The following is a 26,228-nucleotide window of genomic DNA, read 5'->3' on the forward strand; positions in this document are numbered from 1 at the left end:
CTGGAGGCAGGAGCAGGCGGTCTCGCCGGCGCTGGTTTGGGCGGCTGGTGCAAGAAGAGCAGCAATTGAAGAAGCAGCAGGACCGTTCGATTCAAATCCAACGGTTACTGCTGCTAGAATCGTTTGTTGACTAAGTTGACAAGCCCTGCGTACGCGTCAACTTAGTAGGCCCACAGGTCAGCCTCCCAACCGGTGCGCCCTAGATGTCAGTGGGAGGAATCATTTTTTTCGCGTAATAAGGAGGCAGTTGATTACGTGCGGCCAGCCCAGCGGAGGGAGTAGGGTGGGCCGGGGAAGCCTGCGCGGCATCATAGCAGGCCACAAGAGGAGGGAGCAGGCAGTCCCGCCGGTGCTAGTTTAGGTGGCTGGAGCAGGAAGATCAGAGATTGAAGAAGCACGTCGGCCGTTGGATGGACATCCAACAGTCAGTGCTGCTAGAATCGTGTGTTGACTAACAAAGCCTTGCGTAAACAAGTCAGCCTCGAAATCTGTGGCGTGTACAACCCATTTGCTATTATTTTTATAACTTTTACTCATTTTCTAATTCATATGGAATTTATTGCAGCCCCTTTTCCATTTTTAGAATTGCTGCCCATTTTCTTGTCAGTACTAGGGTTAAAAAAATTAACTAAATATGTGGGAAATTTTGAAAATTCGCAATTTTTTGCTGGGGAACAAAATATTCTTAATCCAAAAATTAGTAGCCATACTAAAACAAATGTAAAAATAAATTAGTACTATGTCATGTTAAATCTACTGAAATACGTATAAGATATCAGTGAAGAACAAAAAAAAAGAAACTAATATCCCATTTGCTATATTTTTTTGGAATTTTCAACCCCTTTTGATATTACTTTTAACAGACACTGACCATACTCTTTGGCCAGGCCGGAATGCATCCCTCCTCATCTTGAAAGATTTGCAGCCCAGTAAGTCGGAGAAAACAAATAGGCCTAGCTTGGGTATTCTTCAAAAAGAAATACCGGGCTACCTATTTTCCCAAAGAAAAAACTGCTGGGCTGGTCATGTTGTTAGACGGGCCACAGAGACCGCACAACCCCGTTTATAGCCTGCTCCCCCGAATCACTACTAAAAAAAAGTTGTGCAATTATGTCATTAATTGACTATACATTGAAAATGATGTGGCTCCCAGATATCAGCAGGGTGGATTAGAGTAAAAAAATGAGGGGTTCATCTGAGTAGTAAAAGAGGCGCTTGCTTGAGTTCGGGAGTGGACCTGGTGGGTCCGTACTATCATACTCACAACTACAGTCCTCTCCCGATTCACTATGTTGACAGACCGTTTCGAAAAAAAACTATGTCGACAGGGCCGGACGGCGGCGCCGCGGCGAGCGCACCAAGGCGGAGGATAAAGTGCTGTCGGCAATGTGCTGGGCTGGGTTGGACATTCTTATTGAAAAATAAAAATGGACCGGATCTATTTACGACGTTGACTACGATTTGCATGGCTCCGCTGGTTGCAGGAAGAAAATGCTGGGAGAAAGAAGACTGGTCGCTATCTTTGCCGAAGAATAATATCGACTGAATGTAACGACACTATCATAGGAAATAATATCCTCCTGTTAAATCATGAATTTAAAGAACTGGTGCATGAGCATTTAGCTTTATTTATTTACTTATTTATGTTTAGGGGACCATGAGCATGTACCTGGGCCGGATTCATGTGAGAGCCTCCCTTCCAGTTAATTATGGGCTTCTCTATTGGGCATTCATCAGTGGGTTGCATGTTATCAACAAGTGGAAAATGTGTTCCGTGCGAAAAATAATATGCGCTACGTACGGTACGGGGCACTAAAGGATCGAACCGTGCAACGACTTCCAAAACATTTTGTTTGTTGTTCTAACAATACATTTATTCAACCAACAGACAAAATATACTACTGATTGTACATTGAAAATAGCAGCAGCAGCAACCAGGGCAGGGGGTGCAACAGAAGAAGTAAGCAGGCCAGAAGAGTGAAGACACAACTCTCTCTTCCAAACCGAACATCAGCCATCATTACAAAAGGGCTACCAAAAAAGAACAAGTGTATGCATCAAACTAAATAAAGATCCTACTACACCAAGTGTACACATCTAACTAACTGGCTCAGTTAGACGTTACTATTTATTAAGCTGTGGAGATTGGCTGACAGCTTGAACCAGATGGGTGCCTGACGGGGGAAACTCCAGCCAGCAGGTCGAAGTCTGATACTTGCGACCCTCTCTCCTACTTTGGGCTGCAGAGCGTGGCGGCACATATCAGGGTATGGTGCATGCAGAGCGCATGGTATGTTGTGTACACACAGTTTTGCCTGATGAAAGAAACCGCGCTGCCATCATGATCCTTGCCGTCGGTTATCTCCTGGTTAATCCGATAATTCAGTCCGACAAACAGAGAGCGTGTACCAAGGCTACTTACCAACCTCCAGTCAAAAATTCCTGAAGGCCCAGAGAAGCTGGGATCCTGCTCAAAGACCTTGCAGTGACTGTGATTGTATTCCGTGGAACAACACGTCCGGTACGTGCGAACGATCATCAATCGTTCGCCGTCGTCTGATCGAGCCAGGAACCACCTGCAACTGCCATGCCGCTTTTCTTTGACTGATGATGCATGTCACCTAAAATTATATCATTGAAAACTATGTTCAAATACGAATCCAACGATATTGTTTTTGTTGACATGCACTAACATTTTGTCAGTTAAATCTTTAGTCAAATTCAATGGGGGATAAACCACGACCGATGTAGTAAACCATGACCGAGTACTAGTGTAGAGGGCGGCGCTGCACGGGAGTCTCACCCCGCTCGTGGCGCGATAGTAAAGCCGTCATATCACAAAACCCAACCACTCCCAGTAATAAGTGGCCTGGTAAAATAAACGGACAAGCAACCATCACATCCCTTCATCTTTTTTGCATTTCATCTCTCTGCATTTACTTTCTCCGGTTCATATCGCACACTCGATCCCTAGCTACTACTCCTAGTATCCCTATCTACTACTCCTAGGGCTAGTTCTTTTGGCGGCTTCCCTAGCTTTTCCCATAAGACTAGTCAAAGTGGAGAGTAACATTAAGGCGCCTCACTCATTTATTTGGGCTTCTAAACTACTACTTGTAGTACCTCCGTTCTGGTTTATTCCTCACCATTGTAATTTGTGCTAAATTTTGACCAAAGATAACATTTCATTAGTTAAATTTATGATCAAAATTTGACACAGATTACAATGGGGACCAATAAACCAGGACGGAGGTAGTAGTTATGGGATTACTAATCTAGAAGCCTAAAAGAACTGGCCCCTGGTACTCCTACTAGTAGTAGTACTCAAGTTGGAATTCCAGTTGCACGGCACAACTTGTTAGGAAAAAAATTCGATACAGGGTATAGGAAGCGGTTTGGGAATTTGCATGCCTTCCGGACCAGTGAGATACTCCGTACAAAGTACGGCAGAGAAATAACCACAGAGAAGGAAGCTAAAAGTAAACAATCAAACGAGCATTTTTGCATTTGTTTTGCATTGAATCGTTTCACAAGCTTGACTAGTGCTGTTTTTCTACTTTTACAAAAACCGCATCGTAATGTTAAAACGTGCATTTGCACGTACATAAGTAATAGTAGTACTCCCTCCGTCTAGGTGTATAAGTCTTCCCTCCTTGGTCACGGTGCACAACCAAAGATGATTTATTGACCTGGACGGAGGGAGTAGCACAGTCTGCAAGCATACATAGAGAGAGACGTGTAGTGCGATAGTATATAGTAAAGTTTGTGCTATATGCACGTACTTACAAAATGCGTATGAATACACAAGGTTTCCAAACTTTCCCTTTTACATACTTAATTAAGGACGCTAATAATTCCTGAACGTTTGGGATTTATCATTTGCGCCCAAAACTAATGAGATCGCCTTACAAAACAAAAATTATACTCCTACTAAAAGCCACGGCGCTCGCAGGAGCGCTTGCGGCGTGCCACGAGTGCCCTAGTGCGCGGCTGTTTCCCAGCACACTGACACAACGCCTCTTCCTCAGCCTAGCAACTCGCGAGGTGCTGATTGGCGGCTTGCCGGTGGGCGAGCGCGATCTCACCGGTGTGGTGATCCGGCGCCAACAGGTACTCCTCCTCGCTGGAAGCATGCACCCGGTCCACGTACCGCCAAGCGTAGATGAGGCGCTTGGGCCCGACTGCACTCAGGACTTCGGCACGGGCGTCCTCCGCCACCCTCATGGCCCTCGCACGAGCCTTCTGCCAAAAAGCCGATTGCCTGACTCTCTCGGACGCGACATAGGCCTGCCAGGCAGCTTGTTCCGTGGTGCGCTTCTCTTCCTCGGCCTTCTTCTCCGCCTCTATTTTGGTGCGCTCTGCTGGAGGCAAAGCCTCCCACAAGGTGACATCCATTTCTTTCCAAAGCTCCTCAAGGCTGGGGGGCTCGGCGGGCGGCACGTCGTTCTCCTCATAGCGGGGAGCCGACGCGTCCTCCGACGCGCGTGCTGGCGAGATTGGGAACGCCGACGCGTCCACCTCGACGCGTCACGGCGAGGAGCGGAACGCCGACGCGTCCTCCTCGACTAGTGGCGGCGAGGAATGGAACAGCGACACGTCCACCTCGACGCGTCGTGGCGAGGAGCGGAATGCCGACGCGTCCTCCTCGACTAGTGGCGGCGAGGAACGGAACGACGACGCGTGACCGTCTGCGCGGTGTAGCAAGGGGCACCTAGGGCTTGGGAGGGGAGATGCAATGGTGGTCGACGTGAGAGGGAGGGGGAGGAGATAGCGATGAACGTGAACGTGAGGGGGAGGAGATAGCGATGTTGTGAGAGGCATAGTATTTATAGCGAGCAATGGCACACCTACGTAAGATATGGACTGAGCTGCACTGACTTAACTGCAGGTCCAGTTGCGTCACTGACATTTGGGCCAGTCCCCTGTTGGGCCCATATGTCAGTGACCCAATGCACCTGCAGTTAAGTAACTGAAGCAGTGTCCCGGAAGATGTGTTGCGTGATTAACGTACTCCCTCCTTTCCGGTTTATAAGGCTCAATTCGAAAATCTCACCAACCAAGGTAGATGGTGAGTGGTGGAATACTTTCTGTAGTTTGCAAAAGCACCCAATTAATGCTCTTGTTTTTCCCAAAAAAGTATGTTTACCAATGCATTAATTGAAAATGCATGCATGCATAAATTACATGCATTGGTCAATTTTCTCTTAATACTTGCATGCAATGATTTAATGCACCTTGGAATCTGAACATGTGATGGGAAACAACGAAATTGAGCCTTATAAAATGGAAAAACTAAAATTTTGAGATAAGCCCTATAAACCGGAAAGGAGGGAGTAACAGCTATGTGGGCATATTTGTTGGAGTAAATTACGGGGGAGGGAAGGGGTGGAAATATTGCTGGTCACAATGGATTGGACAAGCGCGGGGGGGAGGAGAGTCATGCATGCAGATTTTTTCCACAGGGGGTGGTGTGGTGGGACCGCCGGAGGGAGAAGGAGAGTCTGGCAGGCATATTGTTTCCACACATGGAGAGGAAAAGATTTGGAGACGAACGGGCTTCCTGCAGGTATGGGGAACGGTGCATAATAAGTCTCATCTTGCATGACGAAGCATTGGACATGGTATAGTTCACGCGCAAGCCCGACATTCCAAGTTCAACTTCCACATCAAACTCATGTTCACAGATAGCTCCACATTCGTACATAATGTCCACAACCATGATTCACTTCAAAGCCAAATTTTTTTTTTGAGGAGAGTTATGAATAAAGAAAAACCTCTGGTTCCTGCTACCAGTGCGAGCACAACAAGTCAAGACCATGCGTAATTAATTATATTTTGGTCATTTTTTGTGTTTTAAAATGCCGGCCGGCTCATGAAAGGACGTGTTGCCGGCACACGCACGGATTCAATGAAGGCAGGCGGGGCAGTCTGAAGCCGGTTGCATGCGGCGAGGAGGCGTGTTCAGCCGGGCCTGCAGCGAGTGGGGCCCTCTTGGCCGGCGCGCCGTTCAATGCCTGCGCTATGAGAGGTCGTGTCAGAGCAATCACTCCCTCAAGTCCTTTTTTGTTTGCGTATAACAAAATCTCGTTTTCCATTCACATTTTACAAGTAAAATTCATGGACAAACTTTGAACCAAAATACGATGGGGACTAGTAAACCAGAACGGAGGTAGTAGTTTTTTTTAATCAAAGAAGGGTTTCCCCCTTCCGATTTTCATTACTGAAAACCAACATCTAAATCTAAACCATAGTATTTGCCATAGAACTACCAGGTTCAACATCTCACAACATAAATCCATACAACCATATGCCAAGGAGGTACGTAGTACTCCCTCCATTTCTTTTTAGTCCGCATATAAGGTTTGGTCAAAGTCAAGCTTTGTAGAGTTTGAATAACTTTATATTAAAAAATATGAACATTCACAATATGAAATCAATATTATCAGATGCACCATGAAAGGTATGTTCATACTATATAGTTTTCGTATTGTAGATGTTCATATTTTTTTTATATAAATTTGGTCAAACTTTGTGCAGTTTAACTTTGACCAAATCTTATATGCGAAGTAAAAAGAAACGGAGGGAGTACTATGAATTCCATTTTCGCTCCATACCAATCGTTTTAAAAACTACTTAGTACTTATAACGCGCCATTGAAAACCGGAACACTTAACCCCGCTAAAAAATGATATTTTAAACGTGGCTACTCGATCTGTGGCAACTGGCGAGCCACAGCCTCCAAGTCGTTCACCTGTGGTCCCGACCATCAACTCCTACGGATCAAATTATCACGCGAGCTGACTATTCCTACAAAGGTGCGCTCCACCACGTACCCGGTACCCGCCAATGCAGCAATCGTGCGCCTAGGGTTTTAGGGTTTATTTGTTAACGTTGCCTTTACGTAACACTCATGTGTGCGAGGCAACGAGAGACCGACTGCGTGTGTGCGCCTCTTCTCTTCATTTATGTACTCCACCGTTTGTCTGGTGTCCAAAAAATTATAATAACTACTAGCAATGTGCCAATGCGTTGCCACACGATCAGAGTAGATTAATACATATTCACCGATTTGGTAGAAAAAAAGTCTAGTTTTGAAATACGTATATCACTAAAAAAATGTTATGTTTCACTCAAAAATATTCCTTTGGCGGTTTTGATGAGATAAGGGAGGAATGTTGTTGGTTTCAAGATTCAAGAAGTGGTATATGTCTAATTTCTACTCTTACTAGCAAGATGCCCGTGCGTTGCACGGAACATCAAGATCTTGTCGGAGAAAAGGATGAACGAGGGAAGGCCTTATCTGCAAATGTGGAGAGGAGTGCGGGTAAATTGCCATAGTTTTGTTCCTATCCGTCAGATATAAATCGGACGGCCTATATTGCAGGATGGCAGGCCCACCATCATCACCAACTCTATTTTTTATCCCTACTCTTATAAAAAGCATAGTCGGTGATGATCGTGTGCCTGCCATCCTGCAATATAGGCCGTCCGATCTATATCTGACGGATAGGAAGGAAACTATGGCAATTTTGCAAAAAGATACCCACACCCCTCTCCACACTTGCAAATAAGGCCTTCCCTTGCTCATCCTTTTCTCCCAAAAGATAAACTACTCATACAAATGCATCTTCATGTTCCGTGCAACGCATGTGCATATTGCTAGTTGTTGCAAAAAGCCCATGTGTGTGAGAGAGAGAGGGAGAGAGGAGGAGGACGGACTGCATGTGTGACAAAGACACAAAGAGTGTGTGTGCGAGAGGTATCAACTTAAAATGACGCGATAGTGTGCGTGTGCATGATCGAGAGGGCATGTCTCAAGAAGGGAAGAAAAATCTACATAGATACAAGGAGCGGGAGAGAGACATGTATGCGATAGTGGAAGCACGAGTGTGCGGGTGTATAAACCTATGTAGAGGCTAGTCGATAAATGTTTGTGAGAGAAATACGAGTCGGGGGTGCGAAAGCGAGAGTTTTGTGTGTGTGAGAGAGATGATAGTCAGGAAGGGGAGTGGAAGCAGGAGTTGTGTGTGTGTGTGAGAGAGAGAGAGTGGGGGGGGTTTGTCTGATCGGTAAACAAATGAATAATGTCAATCTGGGATGGAGACGAAAAGGAGACTGCAACAAATGTTGTGTCTACAGGAGACAGAGAGTAATTTTAGTGGTATGATTCATATCTAGAGACATATAGGGTGTGTGAGAGAATCCCATAGAGAGAAAGACAAAGTGAAAGACGAGTGGAGACAGTGTGTGTGGCGGTGAAAAAGAAAGCTTAGGTACCTAGTGATACGAGAGAACGGTAGAGACGTGAGAGATAATGAAAACCGTGTAATGTATAATGATAGGGAGAGTGTGACACTTCTCAAGGGAGACGTCGAGAGACCATGTTTGCGAGGATAGGAGAAACATGAAGTGAGCGTGCAGGTGCGCTGGAGAAAAGAGAGTGATAGCTACATGAAGGAGCATGCATGCGAGAGAGATGGGCGTGAAAGGAGTGAACATAAAAGGGATTCAAATATTTGAATTCGAGATGATGATACATGTAATCCATACTCGAACCACAATTGATCTATCAAACATGTATACTCATATGAATTCACGCGCATCTATGTTATTTAATATGTAGATATTACTGATCCATACATTTTAGTAGAACATAATTTGGTTTAAATTTTTGAATTCAACCTTATGATTTTGAGATCATTGTATTTGTAAATCATATTATACATATAAAGGAGCAGAATTCTTTGTTGTGCTTTTGAAAGTATATATAAAAAATGATGTGTATAGAATTTTATTCCAATCGAAAATGGATCCCGCCCGAAAAAAATAGAATACAAACGGGATTCGAATTGAGTTGGCACGGTAAACGTGCACTCTGCAAAATTTGAACGAAGCGGGGAAAGTCGTAGTAACCACCCGAAACCAAAATCTGCGAGATGGAAATTACTACTGCCTATCCCTGCCACGCAAAGCCTATCTGCTCGATTTCTATAGGTTTTGATAGGGGTAGGTTTTTAATTTCAGTCAAACATAACATAACCGCCTCTCACCCGGATTCATACACAGTGGGCGCCAAAACACAGTGTGTCCTCGGCCGAAATCGACTCCCTCCCCGATTCATACATGGTGGGCGCCAAAAACAAACTCTCATCGGCAAATATTCGGTGTATGCGAGATTACCGTCCTATCCCCAACCGACTAATATTGCTGTGATGTAGGAAATTTGAAACGGGGGCTAAGTTTGTAAATTTCCTCGCATTTGAGACAAGCGCGCCCTGAAGACATGGTTCCCCCCTTCCTCTCCACCTCCATTTCCCCATTCGTACTCCGTTGGCGCCAAAACACCCTCTCCACCCCAGCATCCTCCGTCCGCCACCCCATCCACCGCCGTCCTCCTCCACCATGCCGGAGCTGATACCCTGACGCCGCCGTCCATTACAAGAGATCGACCTCTCTCATCCACGGCTTCGGACCGGGATCCTTGCTTCCCGTCCTCTCGCTTCATCCCCGCCGTCATCCACCTTGCCGGTGCCGCTCCTACAACCGTCTTGTCCACCGTGCCCCGCCGCCACCGTCTACCCTCCTAGATCTGCTTCCACGCCGCCGACAGCCATCGCTACCACAACACCGTCAAATTCTTAGCAGATGCATACATGGCGCTGCACCAGAGGCGGTACTCTTTCGTACCTGCTCAACTTATTTATCGCAGAAAGAAAATAGATCGCCACTGCTTTACTCTGATTTCTTGTCCATCACTTACTTGCTAGTTGAGAGCAAACATTGGTTGCGAAGTTGCCTTTGTCCGGTTTGCACCTTCTGGTCCGCCATGGCACGCTCAACACTATACTCCCAATGCTTATGGTTTTCCCCTTTTATATTCCACACTAGTTAAATCATAGTAGACTAAATTTCAAATTGGGTCAGTTGATTTTTCAGAGCTCGTCGGAGTTCGCCGGTGCGAACGAAGGGGCTCGGGTGGGGACTTTGGTTGTGTGGGGGGGGGGGGGGTGGGGCCTCGCCGAACAAAGAAAACTCGATGCGGGTGGGGGCGGGGTGGGGGTGGCGGAGGAACACAGGCGGTGAGGGCCGATGGTCCGGCCAGCGGCCCGTGCGGTGTTCTGTATGGGAAGAATCAGAGACGAGGAAGAAGAAAGGTTAGGAGACGTAGGATCTTCATCCAACCGCCTGAAATGGTCGACTGACCCAAATGCAGACATGCCTTTATATTCAGTACCATCATCGTACCTGCTTAGCACTGCTCCTGAATCCATCAAGCTGAACAACGTGCCACTCATAATTCCAAACTTGTTGCTCAAGTACGAATCTGATATGATGCTGATATTACTAAAACAGATAACATTTAATTGATCAGCTAATGTTCCTACTTTACTTTCGAAAAAGCACGTGCACCACATATAGAGAGACAGCAGGGAGTTGCTTTCTTAATGCGCTCTAGTTCATCATGTGTGGGCACTGCGCAACGAACATTTTATTATCCAAAATCTGCTTGCTCTTCTTTAGCATGTTCCTCTTCCGTTCTTCTTTAATAAGTACTCTCTCCATTCCTAAATACAAGTCTTTGTATAGATTCCACCATAGACTACATATGGAGCAAAATGAGTGAATCTACACTCTAAAATGTATCTGGATACATCTGTATGTGATCCATAGTGGAAATCTCTACCAAGAATTATATTTTGGAACAGAGGGAGTATGATAGTAGTACAGTATGTTCCTTGTAGTGAAGATGAGCAGGGACATTTGCAGTGTAGAGGTCTATACGGTCGGTTGGTATGGACACTTTGAACTCTTCGGGCCTCTTTGATTCGTAGGATTTTGTAAACATGGGAATAGGATTTGTAGTGGCCTGCCCACTTGAATCCTATAAGAATAGCAAGGAAATGTGGGGAGCTGTGTCGCCTTTGAGAGTTACACTGATATTAACAGTACCGCACCTTCAGTTGAAGAGAGCTGGTATTCGAAGCCTTTCTAGCCATACCGGCAATACTAGCACATATATTCCAGCAAGTTCCACTTTGCTGATTTTACTCTGATGCTTACGGTTTGCCCGTTATATCTACACTATGATCTGTGTAGCTTCTTTGTGTCGCACTAGCGGCAGTTCACCCTTGAAGCTAAACACCGCAATGACTTACAAAATTGGCACCAAGGCATTGAGTGCCATTCTGGATGCAATGAAACTCATACGCTCCCCACCTGTTGATTCTTGTTCAGAATATGATCCTAATGACAATTCTAACCTCGAGGAGTCAAAGGCAGATGGCCTGTCCTGTTCACCCATCAAGGTGCCTATTCTAATTTGGCAAGGTTTTATTGATTTCGCGTATCTTGCATATGTTGTCTTGCATTTCTTCTACTTTGTTGCACCGCCATATGCTTAGTTTACTCATCATATATGTCGAGATGCCATGCCCATCCATTATCAGTACATTTTCCATCTGTCATCATACCATGTTTTTCCACTCAAATGATGTTCTTGTGCATCAGACATCAAAAAGGAAGAGGGCGCTTGCCGAACCTGAAGGCGCACCAGCAAAGTCCTTGAAAAACGTGGTTGTGCCGGAGAAATCAGACATCACCCCACTTATATTGGCTGTACAACCAGTGACACAAAACGTTGGACCGACTCCAGCAGACTGTACCCATACTTCACTGGCCACACCACTAGCTGCACCACACAGGACCTGCACTCCAGCAAAAGGTATGCCGATTTCAGTTGCCATAGCACCAGCCGTACCACAGAAAAATCCCACTCTCGCAAAAAGTACAACAAGTCCACCGGCCGAAGACCTATCCCAACTGCAGAGACGGCCAATTCCTGCAGATTGGAACCCCATTCCAGTTATTCACAGTTTAGAAGACAACGCTTTCAATGTTGTTAGGGACTATGTGCATATATTCCCATCATGGGAAGATTATAGTGAAGACAAACACCATTTTCACATCTTGCTGTCTCACTTACGTGTAAGTGCTATTATTCATGGTGATTATTTTCCTGTTTTCTGCTGATTGAACACATCAATGATTTACATTACATTGTTGTAAGTAGGCAAGGGTCAATCTAGATAGTCATGACGAACAAAGCTTGCTTGCGCTTTTCAAGGAAGCATTGCAGCAGTATTGGTGTTACCTGAGGAAATCACACTTTCATGGCAAGTCTATAAACGAATTTCTGGTGAAGTCTCCTGTGCTAAATTTAGAAGACATTGAATGGAAAAACCTTGTTATGCACTGGTCTCGTTTCGAGGATGAGGTACTGTCTATGATATCGCATGACAATTTGAACTTCTACTTTTCCGCATGTGCCTTACGGATCTTTTTTGCAGGAAATCTGCTCGAAAAAGAATTCCGGTTTGAAAAGAACGACAAGATATCGCAAATATGCTGCCCGCTGCTTTGCTCTTGTTAGTACCCGTTGTCCTGTATCACTGTACTTGCATAATTACCTGGTTCATTATGTGACAGCAGTATGCATGATAGCTTGCTTATCAATTGTTCGCTCCAAATTATCTGATCTGTATGAATGGTTACATTAGTGTAGAATATATCCAATGCCAATGAAATTTTTTAGCTATGCATTGTTCTTGTAAGTACCTTTGTCCTTTATCTGTGTACTTATATTGACAGGTAGTTGTTCATGTACCATCACTCTGCAGCTTATTTTCCTTTGCCCTCCATTTTCTACACATAAGATCTATATTTACTCTTACCATAAGGTTGGATAACACCGATGGCACTGAAGAAGTTTAGCTCCGCATTGCTCTTGGCTGTACCTTTTGCCTGTAATGCCGTACTTACATTTATAGCTACTTGGTTATGTAGCATCACTCTTCATCTTATCTTAAATATTCTCCATTTTTTCTTATATTGTCATATCTATATTTACTCTTAACAAAATGTAGAATAAAGGCAATGCTTATGAAGAAGATTTTGTGGTAAACTTCTTGAATTGCCCCCCCCATCAGCATGGACAAGGGCTTTATTGAGCCTGCCTTCACCAATAATGTAAGTTTGTCCTTCTCAAGCCTTCAAACTTTGTTGTGTATATTTGGTTAGGCATGACTGCAACAACTGTTTATTTTTGGTGTTTGCATTAAATTGCATGTTTAAAGGTTATTATGTAGTTCATAAACAAAAGTTTGTCCTTCTCAATTTAAGTTTTCAGTTGTACAACCAAGTTCCTTCTTAATACCATGTAAATTAAACTATACAGAGCAAGTGATCTTCTTTTGCACTGCATGTATGCTTCTGTTCTTGATCAGTAATCCAGTGGTGTGGTGAACCTACCCACTACAGCACAATGTCATATTCTGCAATGTCTTAACTATGAACAATGTCATATCATTCTACTATTATTTAAACCGTCTCTTTATTTGCCAATCTGAAATGGGATAAATTGACAGCACACTAACCAATGATACTTATGAGTTCTTGATCTGTAATCGAGTGGTGTCGTGAAGCTGCCAACTCCTTCACAATGTAATTTCCTGCCATGTCTTGACCTGAACAACACCATATTGTGTTAATGCAATTTTAAACTGTGTCACTTTATTCGTCAGTAAGAAATGTGATGAATTCTCAGCACTGATACTTTTATGTGCAAAACCTGTCATCTGTCTGCTTGTTTATCTTTCAGAGTGAGGAGGATATAAGTGTTAAACAAGCGTAGTCTCATCAGCTTGCTCAGCTGCTTGCGCTGCAGCTCCCCAGCAGGGCTAACCTTTCTTGAACTCTATTGAGGTGCTGTCGGTTTTATATATTATTTTGTCGGCGTGTTTAGTTGCACCGGTGGCGATCTTTGATGCCCCGTGTATGTAATCTGCCGTCTGCTTGTGCTTTATTATCATAGTGGTGAACTTTGATGCCCAGTGGATGTAATATGCCGTAATTTCTTTATTGTATAGTCTAGGTTTTTTCTTATTCACGATGCTGCAATTATTTTACTGTATATATATCCTGTCTTCGCAGTAAACCGGCCAAACCGTAAGATTACGGTACATAATCGGGCCGTCATGCAATCACGATGTATGATCCGCATCATGGGCCCCGTCATCTTGGTCCGTTAGAAGGCCTAAATGTAAACTGGCCCACTAGTAGATTTGGCCTTTAATAGGCCGAGTAAATCGCCGGCCCTCTTTTCGCAAGAAAACTCAATGGGCTTTTAGTAGGCTGAGAAGTAGGTTGGGCCTGAAACATGCCGAACAGCTCATGGGCCGGCAGAAGCCCAAAATGGACCCCGGCCCATGATTGTGCCAATCAAATCACGGGCTTTTAACAGGGCAAAATTGTCTCGGTCCTTGTTTGGCCCAATCAGATTATCGGCTGCGAGCAGGCCGGATGCAAACCGGGCCGTAGTTAGGCCCAACTATATGACGGGCTTTTAACAGGCCGAAATTAATATAGGGCCGAAATGTTAAGCGGGCCCTTAACAGGCCGAAACTAATATCAGGCCGAATTACTCAATGGGCATTTAGCAAGTCGGCGCAAAAGCATAGCGTCCAGTTGACGGGCCGAATCTGATATGGGCCATAATTTAGCCCAAAGCCTCTTAAAGGGCCGGACCTGATCTGGGCCGTAATTTGGCCCAGAACGTGGTAGGCGTTTAACGGGCCGGATCTCATATGGGCCATTGTTAGGCCCGGAACGTGGCAGGCCATTAATGGACCAGATCAAATATGCGCCGGCATTTGGCCCAAAACATGGCAGCCAGTTAATGGGCCGGCCTACTAGCACTAGTAGAAAACGAAGCTTTATCACCGGTTCGTAAGGGCCTTTAGTGCCGGTTCTGCAACTGGCACTAAAGAGTGGAGACTAAAGGCCCCACCTTTAGTACCGGTTCGGCACGAACCGCCACTAAAGGCCCACCACGTGGCGTGAGCTCACGCTGTGGTATGGGGGACCTTTAGTACCGGTTGGTGTTACCAACCGGTACTAAAGGTTTTTTTTGAATTTTTTTCTGAAAATTTTGGAATTTGTTTTTGAATTTTTTTCGATTTTCAACCGGTACTATAGGTCAGACCCCTTTAGTCCCGATTCATGGCATGAACCGGTACTAATGGTTAGCCCTTTAGTACCGGTTTGTGCCACGAACCGGTACTAAAGGTGATCGTGGGGCCCCGGCCTGACGCCAGCCTGCCACCACCCCTTCAGTACCGGTTCGTGGCACGAACCGGTACTAAAGGTTCAACACGAACCGGCATTAATGCATAGCCGTTCGAACCGGCACTAATGGTACCATTAGTACCGGGCCAAAATCAAACCGGGACTAATGTGTCTCACATTAGGTCCTTTTTCTACTAGTGTAGGGTCCTCAAAATCTTGTGGGCCTACAGCCGGGCCGACCCATTAATGTTGGCGATATATTGTGGGCCTTTAGCTGGGCCGACCCATTATGGTCCACAAAAATCTTGTGAGCCTTCAGCTGGGCCGGCCCATTATGGCCTGCAAAAATCTTGTGGGCCTTTACCTGGGCCGCCCCATTATGGCCCGCAAAATCTTGTGGGCCTTTAGCTGGGCCAGCCCATTATGGTCCGCAAAATCTCATGGGCCTTTAGCTAGGCCGGGCCATTATGGTCCACAAAATCTTGCGGGCCTTTAGTTGGGCCGGCCCATTTAAACTTTATGGGCCACTTTTGGGCCGGTCCACGTGTCAACATATCATAGGCGCATCTCGCCCATTGGATGAGTGACACCTGTGCCAACGCGGAGCTGACACGTGTTTCCGTCAGCCAATCAGAATTTTACACGTGGAAAATCCCCATTGGTCCGGGCTATTAACGGGTTATCGGATCCAAAACCGGACCCAATAGCTTAACGGCGTTCCGTTACGGTGGATGCCATGTGTCGGTCACCCTTGACGAAAGCACTTCTGTGACGCGCGATTTATCGTCATGGAAGTGGACACTTCCGTGATGATAATTTTGGTAATGTCATGGAACACTTCTACGACAACACAGGTATGACTATCTTGATTCTCTCATAAAATTGTCATGGATGTACATGCATGACAGAAAACGTGACCTACTGTGACAAACACGTATCATCACGGAAGTGTATTTTTTTGTAGTGTACTACCAGGATATACCATCCTTCAGAGTGTAAATAGTTACGCCGATGACATGTGGGTCTACCTCAAGAGGGCCCATATGTCAGTTAATGGAGGAGAGAGGTGCGTAGTCGTATTTGCGGAAGCGTGCTCCACTGGCAAACATGATGGCAGTACTGGGTAAGGCTGATTTAGTAACACCAACACGCTGGTTCAGCTTATTAATCAAGTGTCCCATCTGCTGCAGCGTGTATTGTCACTTCACTATGAAGACTAGTTGAATAGTCCTCTCTGACCGAGATGGGGAATAATGGATCGCGAAGACTTCCTATCTACAGTATCCCTATGCCTATACGCTCGGGCCCCTCCCAATGCTCCGCCTTGTACAGGTGCTAAGGCTGCCATGTAGGCAAAAAGTCTGATGTGGCAAGGTAATTAAGAGGAGAGATAAGTGTGGTGACCCCAGTACTAAGCGCGAGAACCTAGACAAAAGACTTAAATGGAATAATCCCACCAATGCATGAAGAACTTTAGTTCCAAATCATTAAATAAAGGATGCTTAGCACCAACAAGTTAAGCACTTGTACATGTAAGCATTGGGAGCTTTAGTTGCTAAAGTTTTTAATGTGCTTAGCACCCCATGTAAGCATCGATGCATCCTGTCCAACAAGATGAAACATTGGCCAAGGCACCCGGCACCAATAATGTAGGAGTACTAGTACTACCTCCTTTCCGGTTTATGGGGCTCAATTCAAAAATCTCATCAACAAAGGTAGATGATGAGTGGTGGAATCATGTTTGTAGTTTGCAAAAACACTCAATTAATGCACTCATTTTCCTCAAACATACGGATGTATGTAGACATATTTTAGAGTGTAGATTCACTCATTTTGCTCCGTACGTAGTCACTTGTTGAAATCTCTAGAGAGACAAATACTATGTGGGAACAGAGGGAGGCTTTTACTCCGTATTTGGGAACAGAGGGAGTATCATAATATGGAGGGAACAGAGGAAGCTTGAAATATGAACATGTCAATGGGAGGGAGTAAAAGCCTCATGCATGCATGCATGCAACATGCAACACTCACACATACACATGGACGCACGCAACACTCACGCACCCATGCTGCACACAGCACACGACGCAACACACACGCTCACGCTCAAGTGCTCAACCTACCCCCTACGTCCATGAAAGACTGTACATTTAGAGATTTCCACATTGACCAGGGCATAATTAACGCCCGAAAGTAGCAGATTTATGTGTGCATGCGACCATTGAGAGAAGAAGATTAAATGAAGGTTGTTGCATGCTGTAATTAAGGATAGACATGTAGCCTATAGCTAGAGCACAAGTTGGTGCATTAGTCAATCAATATCGATTTTAGATTAAAGGCTAAATGCATTGGAAGTGTAGATGTACACTCTTTGTTGTTTAGCCGATGTACACTCTTTGTTGGAAGACTGATGGAGTACACGTGCATGCACTCACATACACATCCAGGGTGGTTCGCGCGCAAGGGTTGGACTCTTGTCGCGCCTGCGTAAAGTTTTGTTCAACTGATTTCTTTGCTCTGCCAACTGACAGGTGGGACCCAGAAACCAAGTGACAACTTAACCAGTCAACAAAGTGCCACGTCGACTATGTGGCCGGTCAGTAGGGTGCAATACGGTGCTCTACGATGAGCTAGTGATCGTATAATCACCGCAAAGCTATATATAGTGACCGTAAAGAGCATATTGTTAGATTCGTTGATCGCCAGTGTATTTTTCTCGTTTCAAATTTAGCCATATTGTAACATCCCAAATTTTCAATTAGGAATGTTATACATTAGATCATCATGCATAACATATTTTGTTGCATTTTTGTTTTGCGATCCTAGAAATTCTACGCAACTCAAGGACCCACGGAGAGAGTTGGGGATTTCGTTATTTTCATATTTGGGTTTTCTCAAATTTTGAAAATAGGATCATTTGTTTTAATTATTTTTCTCTCTGAAAAATGTTTCATATTTAAAATATATGAGAGGGGATAATATGACTTCTCCAAAAATAATGAAATATTGGAGGAAAAATATTAAAAACAAAGATTTGATTTTATCTGATTTTATTTGAATTAGGAAAAATACGCGTTTTTCAAAATTTTATTTTAGGCCCAAATAAATGTTCATCTTGTTCGGCTTATTTTTAGAGGACGGGGAAAATTTATTTCCTGATTTTCGGAGTCCGTTTAGTATTTCTTTTATTTGTTTTTCTGCGCGGAGTTTATTTAAAAAAAAAGGTTACCGCCTTACCGGGCCGTGTCCGACCTGGACACTGCACCCGGGCGGCCTTTAAAGGCCGACGGCCCGCCCCGGGCCGAAACCCTAGCCGCCAGCCCCGCCCCGCCCCGAGACCCGCGCCGCCGCCGCCGGATTCCGCCGCCGCCGCCGACGCTGCACCTCGCCGCTGCCGCCCCGACTCGCCGCCCGCCCGACCTCGCCGGAGGTAGCCACCCGCCGCCGCCGGCGGTTTTCTTTAGAGAACCCCCGGTTTTTTTAAAACCGCGGTTTGTTTTTTTAGATCGGTTTAGTTTTTTCCCGGTTTACTTATTTTGCGGACGTTCGTCTATACGTTCGTTTTAACGAATGGTTTGCGTCGTTTAACCGCAGACAACGAACGTTCATTCGTTAGCCTGTTCGTAAGTTTTTCTTTTTCTCGGATTTTTCGCGATTATTTTCGATCGCGATTTTCGATCTGTTTTTCGTTTTAGTATAACTTTTCGCTCGTTTATCGGAATCAGGCGATTCAAGCGCCTAGAGTTTCATCTCGAAACCCTCTTTCTGTTTAACTAACTCAAACAAGCTTTTGCTACTGTAAAGTTTGACTTAGGTCCAGATTAGTAAACGAAGCTTGTTTCTTTCGCCGTTTGAGTTTCGTTGATTCGTTCGATTTGATTCTTTTTTGCAAACCGGAGTTCTTAAGTTGAACTTTCTGGTTAGATCTCTTAGTTTGAGTTTTACCCGTGCATCCTTGCTTGATTGCTTATGTATGTATTGTTTGTTTGCGATAGAGTACCCGGAGTGCGAAGCGTGCTACTACGAGTCTCTTGGTTTCACGGATCATCCGCAAGGCAAGTAACACTTTGATCATACCTCTTTACCACCCAGTTTTATTGCATTAGATCAACCCTCAAACTATTGCATGGTTAGGAACTGTTTAATATGTGGGTTTTGGGAAGTAGATGAGGTAGTACCTATTGTCCTGTTTATTGTCAAACCCTTGGGAGTTACTTCTACGTTTGCTTATATTGCTATGCTATGCTCGTAGAAGTGGATTGGGTTTGAGTGAATTTCCATGAGAGATGTGAGGATGTTAATTAATGCTTCAACTTAAGGTGGTTACTTTAATTCACATCTGGGTGGATTGAGACACCTGGGGAACCCAGTGTTGCCTGTATTTTTGGATATCCCGGAGTACCCGTGAGATTATCCTATGGACCGCCACCCAGGCTCAAAGGGATCATGAGATTATTCATGCTAGAAACTTCCGTGTGCAGCCACAAGCTATTATGGGCTCTAGCATAGTTGAGTATGTTGCATGACCTCTTTCAGTGGTGGGCTAGCAGATGTAGGGGAAAGTAGGTGTAACTGTCCACCCGGAGTAAAGAGTTATTGTTTCTGAAAGACTGTGTCTCGGTCATCCGTTTCTCAAACACCATGTAGTGCGAGAAACCAAACGGAGGAGATCGAGTCTTGTGGGGAAAAGTGCGCAAACCTCTGCAGAGTGTACAAACTAATCATGGTTTGCCGTGTCCCCGGTTATGGACATCTTGAGTATCTAGTTCTTGGATTATCATGTGAATCTCATCATCATGTTACTTAATTTAATTTGATTGGGGTTAATCACGTTCTTAATTGGGATTGAGTTGGAGGAACCTCCTCAATGTTTAAAAACTACCATGATAGTTAAATGAAATTTGTTCCTTTGTTGTAGGAAAAAATTGGCTTTTCGCAAAAACTGTAACCATAGAGCTTTCCACCAGCCAAATATACATGTAGTGATAGCATTATTCTATTCATTACTCTATATGTTACATTGCCAGCATATTCCATGTGCTGACCCGTTTTCAGGCTGCAACGTTCATGTTGCAGACTTTTCAGACGACGAGTAAGGTGCCATAGGTCGTGGTCTTATACTCAGTGATGCCGTTGGAGTTGATGGACTCACTTTATCTTCCAAGCCTTCCGATGTTATCGTTTTTAGATGGCCTTAAGCCATATTTACTGTAATAAGTTCTCTCTTGAGACTATTCGATGTAATAAGTGTGTGATTGCTACTCTGTTATAAATCCTTCAAGTACTGTGCGTGTCAGCATTACGGATCCAGGGATAACACTGATGCACAGAGACTAGACTGTTTGAGGTCTGGTTGCTACAAGATGGTATCAGAGCACACGCTGACTGTAGGACACGACCACTAAGCTAAAGCCCTAGATCACTACTCTCTACACATTTCTGACTCCTCTCCTTTCTTCCACTCTTTTAGGATGGCGGATGCAAGGAACAAGTTCGCGCAACCGGATGAGGATACACCTTTTGGACGACACTTGAAGGAAGTTACTAGGTACCCGAACATCGGAATACCAAGCTTCACCGGGACTTACAACGCCACACTACCAGAAGAGGAGCGCTGGATGATTCAAGTTCAAGTTCCAGGAAGGACGTTCATGCCAGTCACTGAGCCCATAGAGTTTTCCTTTGATGCACCAACCTGGAGTCTAGGAAAGAGCATGGAAGCCCACATCACCATGGGACGCATTGGAGAAGTGTACCACAATGAACTCAAGGATACTATCTATCAGATTTGTGGGTGCCGAGACGAACAATGAGAGATGGTCAGCACCAGGAAGGATAGATCTATTACAGCTTTCATTCAGGAGTTAAACCAGCACATTCGTCGCCAGGAGAACCAGATGTGCGCAGACATGATAGATCTGAAGAAAGCAAAGACTAGGATCATGGAACTAGAGGAAGAACTCAAGGCTACACGCGAGGATTATATGTGTAACACCCCAAAATTTTGACCTTGTTTTATTAATTAAAATTTTGCCAGGAAATTTAATTTTTATTTTCGGGATTTATCTTTTGGTTGCAGAACCTCCCTTTTCTTGGATATTGTGGAGTCTTTTTCCCCCAAGTGAGAACTTTCCAAAAATATTATTGGACTTGTATACCCTCTCAAGAAAACATTTCTTTTATCAGTGGAATTATTTATATAATTATTTTTTTGAGCCTTATTTCTTTTGAAATGATTTTTATAAGTTTTAGAGGCTCCTTTGCACTACAACCCTTTTATAGATTCATTTAAAATTTGCACCAAAATTTGGAGATGTTAGTAGGAGTATATAATTCAACTATATGCATTAACCCACTGGTGTTCTTTGAAAAATTTGAGCAAAACATCCTCTTTTGCTCTCTGGCTCAGTTTGGTATTTTCTACTGCAACCATATTTTAACTTGCCCTTTTACCCTTGATTCTTTCTCCTGCTTATAGTTCTCCCTGCAAAACCCTTAAGTCCAGGAGAATGGACCCATTGGAGTATTTTTGGTCCATGAAACTATGCCCTTTACTTTCTGTCCAGAATTGGTTTTCTCAAAAACTTGCACTAACAAGTTTTTGTTTTTGACAAACTAACCTTGCCACCCTCACCTACATCTAAAGAGACTTTGATCTGGAGACTTTGGCCAGCAGAAGAGATGCCTAGATGCCCTTGGCATTTCATCAAGCAGGTTAAGGGCATGGCCAGTTATGGCATGCTTTTAGACTTGCATTAGGAAGTTGCTCTAATGGCCTTACCAGCATGTCTATTAGCTCTCACCTAATCATCAGCCTAGTTCTGTTTAGTTACAGGGGCATCAGAGAGGCCTAGAACGCGTTGGCATTGCGTCGAGCACCTGGCGTCCGTGCGCTGGGCGCGTCCAGAGCGCACGTTTTGCACGTGCGCGCACCGAGTCGCCGCGTCCCACTGCCGCCTCCCCGCGCTCGTTATGGCCACTCCCCTCGCACAGCCTGCACGCCTGACCCCTCCCTCACCGCAGAGCCGCCCTGGCCCCCTCCTGGCGCCCTACAGCGCCGCCGTCAGGTCGGCCATGGCAGCAAGCTGGCGGCCGCAGCAGCCCCTGCCATGGACGGCGCCGCCCGAGCCATATGCGTGCGCTAGCTGCCCTCTGGAGCAGTCCGAGCTTATCCAAGAACGCGTCCGCTAGCTCCCGTCGCCACCACGCACCCCCCTGCTGCAACAGAACAGCGGTTCGCCGGCGTTCTTATCCACGGCCGCGGAACCGACCTAGTTGTGCTATAAATGGAGGCCCCGAGCTCATCCAAACACCCAGGCAGCCTCAGGCCATCTCTCTAGAGCCCCCTTCCCCCCAGTAGGCCAGAAGCCCTTCCCTTCCCCGTCTCCGGCCAGTTCGGCCGCCGCCGCCCTCCGGTCCAGTTCGTCGCAAGTAGAGCTCCTCCCGTCCATCTAGCACCACCACCCAACTCCCATTAACCGTGCGGAGCTCGGGAACCGCTGTAACCTAAAGCCCCAACTCAACCGAGGTCGCCGTCCGCCGTAGAACTCGCCGCCGGCGATTCCCTCCACCCCCGCCGACCTAGCGACCACCGGGAGGACCGCCCTAGACTGGCGGATCCATCCCCGCACTCAGAACCCTGCGGGGAGCCGTCGTTCGCCGGCGTCGATCGCCGGAGCCCCGCCTCTGTTCAGCCAGAGGAGGAAGGAGGCGGGGGGCGACTGGTCAGACCTGACCAGTGGGCCCCCTGGACCCACTATCACTGACCACGGGCCGGTCCACACTGGCGTAAGTGGAGGCGTAAAACTCAAAGTACGTCTCCTACGTGTATCTATTCAAAACGTTTTTCCTCTTTTTCTGTTTTATTTTAAAAACAGAAATTTGACTAAACTTTGACTGGCCATAACTTTTTATATATAAGTCCAAATGACTTGATTCTTTTTTTATTGTTTCTCAAATTCTGTCTAGTTTATTTTCATATTTATTTGAAAATTTTCCAGACACCTTTTTTGTACTATTTTAAAATTATGTGTTAATTTAAATTTCCTCAAAATAGGATTTTGGAGAGAGAAGAAAACTTTCAAAAAGTTTTTGGGATGCACCCTGCCTCTCCACAACTTGAAGGCAAGAATTCTGAATCCTGGCTTAATATGGTGTGTGTTGTTTGATACGGTTACAACACCACCTCAACACGAAGTATTCGTTATTTTATGTGATGATATGATCATACTCATGAGTGCATAATGAATATTCCTTACTATTGGAATTTGATACCCATCGGAGGGAATCCGGGAAAGCCTCTGTCTTGGGTAGACACGAGCTTGTCTCCAGTCTCCGTCGAGACGGTTGTGTCCGGTATGGCATAGTAAGGTATGATGAGTGGGGATTCTGTCTGTTGGTTGAAACACATTTGCTATGCTAATCATGCAGGGAATACTTAAACCTCCTGAGTCGGCTGTAGATCGAGTCTTGTTCCAGTAACCCCCATACTTGTTTCGTACTACCACTTGTCCCTGCCATAGGTAGGGTACGGTTCAGTAAGTTGTCAACCCCATACCTAGCACACACCGTACAGAGAGGCCATGGTGGAAGATACCGGAGGCATCCGGTAGGCATGCCACCTGGTCCGGGGGCATGGGTGTTTCGGTTGTAGCCAAAGGTGTAGCTCCCCTAGTTTGCGCACGGTATAAATTTTGTGATCCCATGCTAAGTCGAGGTCGTAGCCTCCCCACTTAGAGTTTCGCTTAACGGGTGTCGTGGGTGATTCCAGACACCGGTAAGTTAGGCTGGTGTGTGCGGTTAGGTGTGTTTTCAATTAAAAGACCGTAGACAGAATTAGTCCCGATGGACTAAAGAAATCCGTTACCCGTGGGTAAAGAGTACACCCTCTGCAGAGATTATACATCTATTCGAATAGCCGTGTCCATGGGTAAGGACTACAGTCTGGGATGGGTCAAGTGTCGGTCTTAGTGCCGGTCTTCGGAGGAAAAACTGCTAAACCAGAACATTGATTATGACCTGTGACATATGAGGATTATGATTATTATTATTGTGGACTAACCATTTACATTATTTGAATTATTGAGTATCCCTGGGACGGTTCTACCTCCTGGATACTCACTGCGATTATTCACTTATAAGCCCTTTATGTGGTGTCGCTCAGACGCCCGACTGTGGCACGCTTGTTATTTTAAATTATTTATAAGCCCTTTTTATGGTGTCGCTCAGACGCCCGACTGTGCATGCTTGTTATTTAAATTACTTATAAGCCCTTTATGTGGTGTCGCTCAGACGCCCGACTGTGGCATGCTTGTTATTTAAGTTACTTATAAGCCCTTTATGTGGTGTCGCTCAGACGCCCGACTGTGGCATGCTTGTTATTTTAAATTATTTATAAGCCCTTTATGTGGTGTCGCTCAGATGCCCGACTATGGCATGCTTGTTATTTAAATTACTTATAAGCCCTTTATGTGGTGTCGCTCAGACGCCCGACTGTGGCATGCTTGTTATTTTAAATTATTTATAAACCCTTTATGTGGTGTCGCCGAGACGCCCGACTGTGGCATGCTTGTTATTTAAATTACTTATAAGCCCTTTATGTGGTGTCGCTCAGACGCCCGACTGAGGCATGCTTTATATTAATATCCTTTTGAGGCGTCGCTTCAGATACCCGATCGGTGCATTTTATTTCTATTCTCGGGTTGTTTATTCATGTTCTATAGGAATAACTTGCTTACGTGCATCATAAATTTTATTTCATGACTGACGTAGTGATCACGGCATATTTCGGAGCGTAATTATCATCTGTCATATTATACCTGTGTTCATAATGTTTGCGAGTACATTCAAAAGTACTCACTGGCTTGTCCCTGGCTATTGCCTTGGCCAGATTTCTTGCGTGGAGAGGAGCTTTGCCATGACAGCCCCGGAACCTACGCAATGATGATAGCAGCCTCGCGAAGATAGGAGTTATCCTGGTCAGCTATTCCTGTGGGAAATGGAGTCCCATGGCCACTGATGAACCACAAACCGCTTCCGCCATCAACCACTAGAAACCATTAGTTGTACTCATAGGCCAGAATGGTCTTGTACCACATATTTTGTAATTTTGCTTGGAATTTCTGTATCAAGTTGGTGCCTCATCAGCTAACAGTAATCCTGGGGCTGGTGAGCACAAGGACCATTTTTGGGAAATTGATACCCCGAAAATCCGGTCCTGACAAACTTGGTATCAGAGCCAGGCTGACCATTGGCTAATCCTATCTTAGCTAGGTCAATAAACCTAGGTTAACCGACCCACCAGACCTTAACCTAACCCCGGCCAAGCTTCCCGTGTAAGATAGCCACACAGTGACCTCGACGCTTTTGGCAGTCGGTGCCCAACCTATCAGCCTAACCTGTCGATCACGCGCCAGTTACCGACACCTAATTTATCTCATTCGCAAGCGTGCGAAGGAAGACTCCGTCCCCTTTTCTATAAAAAGGGCACACTAGCCTCAACACAGCACAGCAAAGCCTCTTCCCCCAACTCGAGGCATAATGCCTGGCCCTATTGTGCACAATGAGACCACAGCCACCAACCTTGGAGGTTTTGTGACCGTGCTCGCAAACCTCACCCGCCGTGCCTATGCATTAGAAGAGCCCCCAGAATATGTTGTGTACCAACATCCCATGAGCGGTGAGATCCGTCAATTCTGGGCCACTGTACACATCTATGGTAGGGGTCTATCGCCAGAACGCCCCTACAGGTTCACTGGAAGGACAACTTCCTTTGAGCCACAAGCCATTCAGCTAGCAGCTCGAGAGGCTATAGTTCAACTCCGGCACTTGTCGCCCAGAGTTAACTGTCGCTCGTTCTACTACTACCATAGCCGTGACGGGTATGGTAGGCCGCCCCAGGTTGCCAACGGAGATCACGAGACGGATCCTGCATTGTTGCATCTGGTGCGCTATGTAAGTGCACTAGAGGAACTGTTCGATCAGATCACCCTTGATCTGATCGCAGCTCGTGGAGAACTGGTTCGCCGAGCCCCGGCAAGAAGAGAAGATGAGCCCGACACCGACAACCCAGTCGTGCTATTCGGACAACCGATCGAGTCCTTGAG

Source organism: Aegilops tauschii, chromosome 6 (assembly GCF_002575655.3).
Source record: "Aegilops tauschii subsp. strangulata cultivar AL8/78 chromosome 6, Aet v6.0, whole genome shotgun sequence".
NCBI lineage: Eukaryota > Viridiplantae > Streptophyta > Magnoliopsida > Poales > Poaceae > Aegilops > Aegilops tauschii.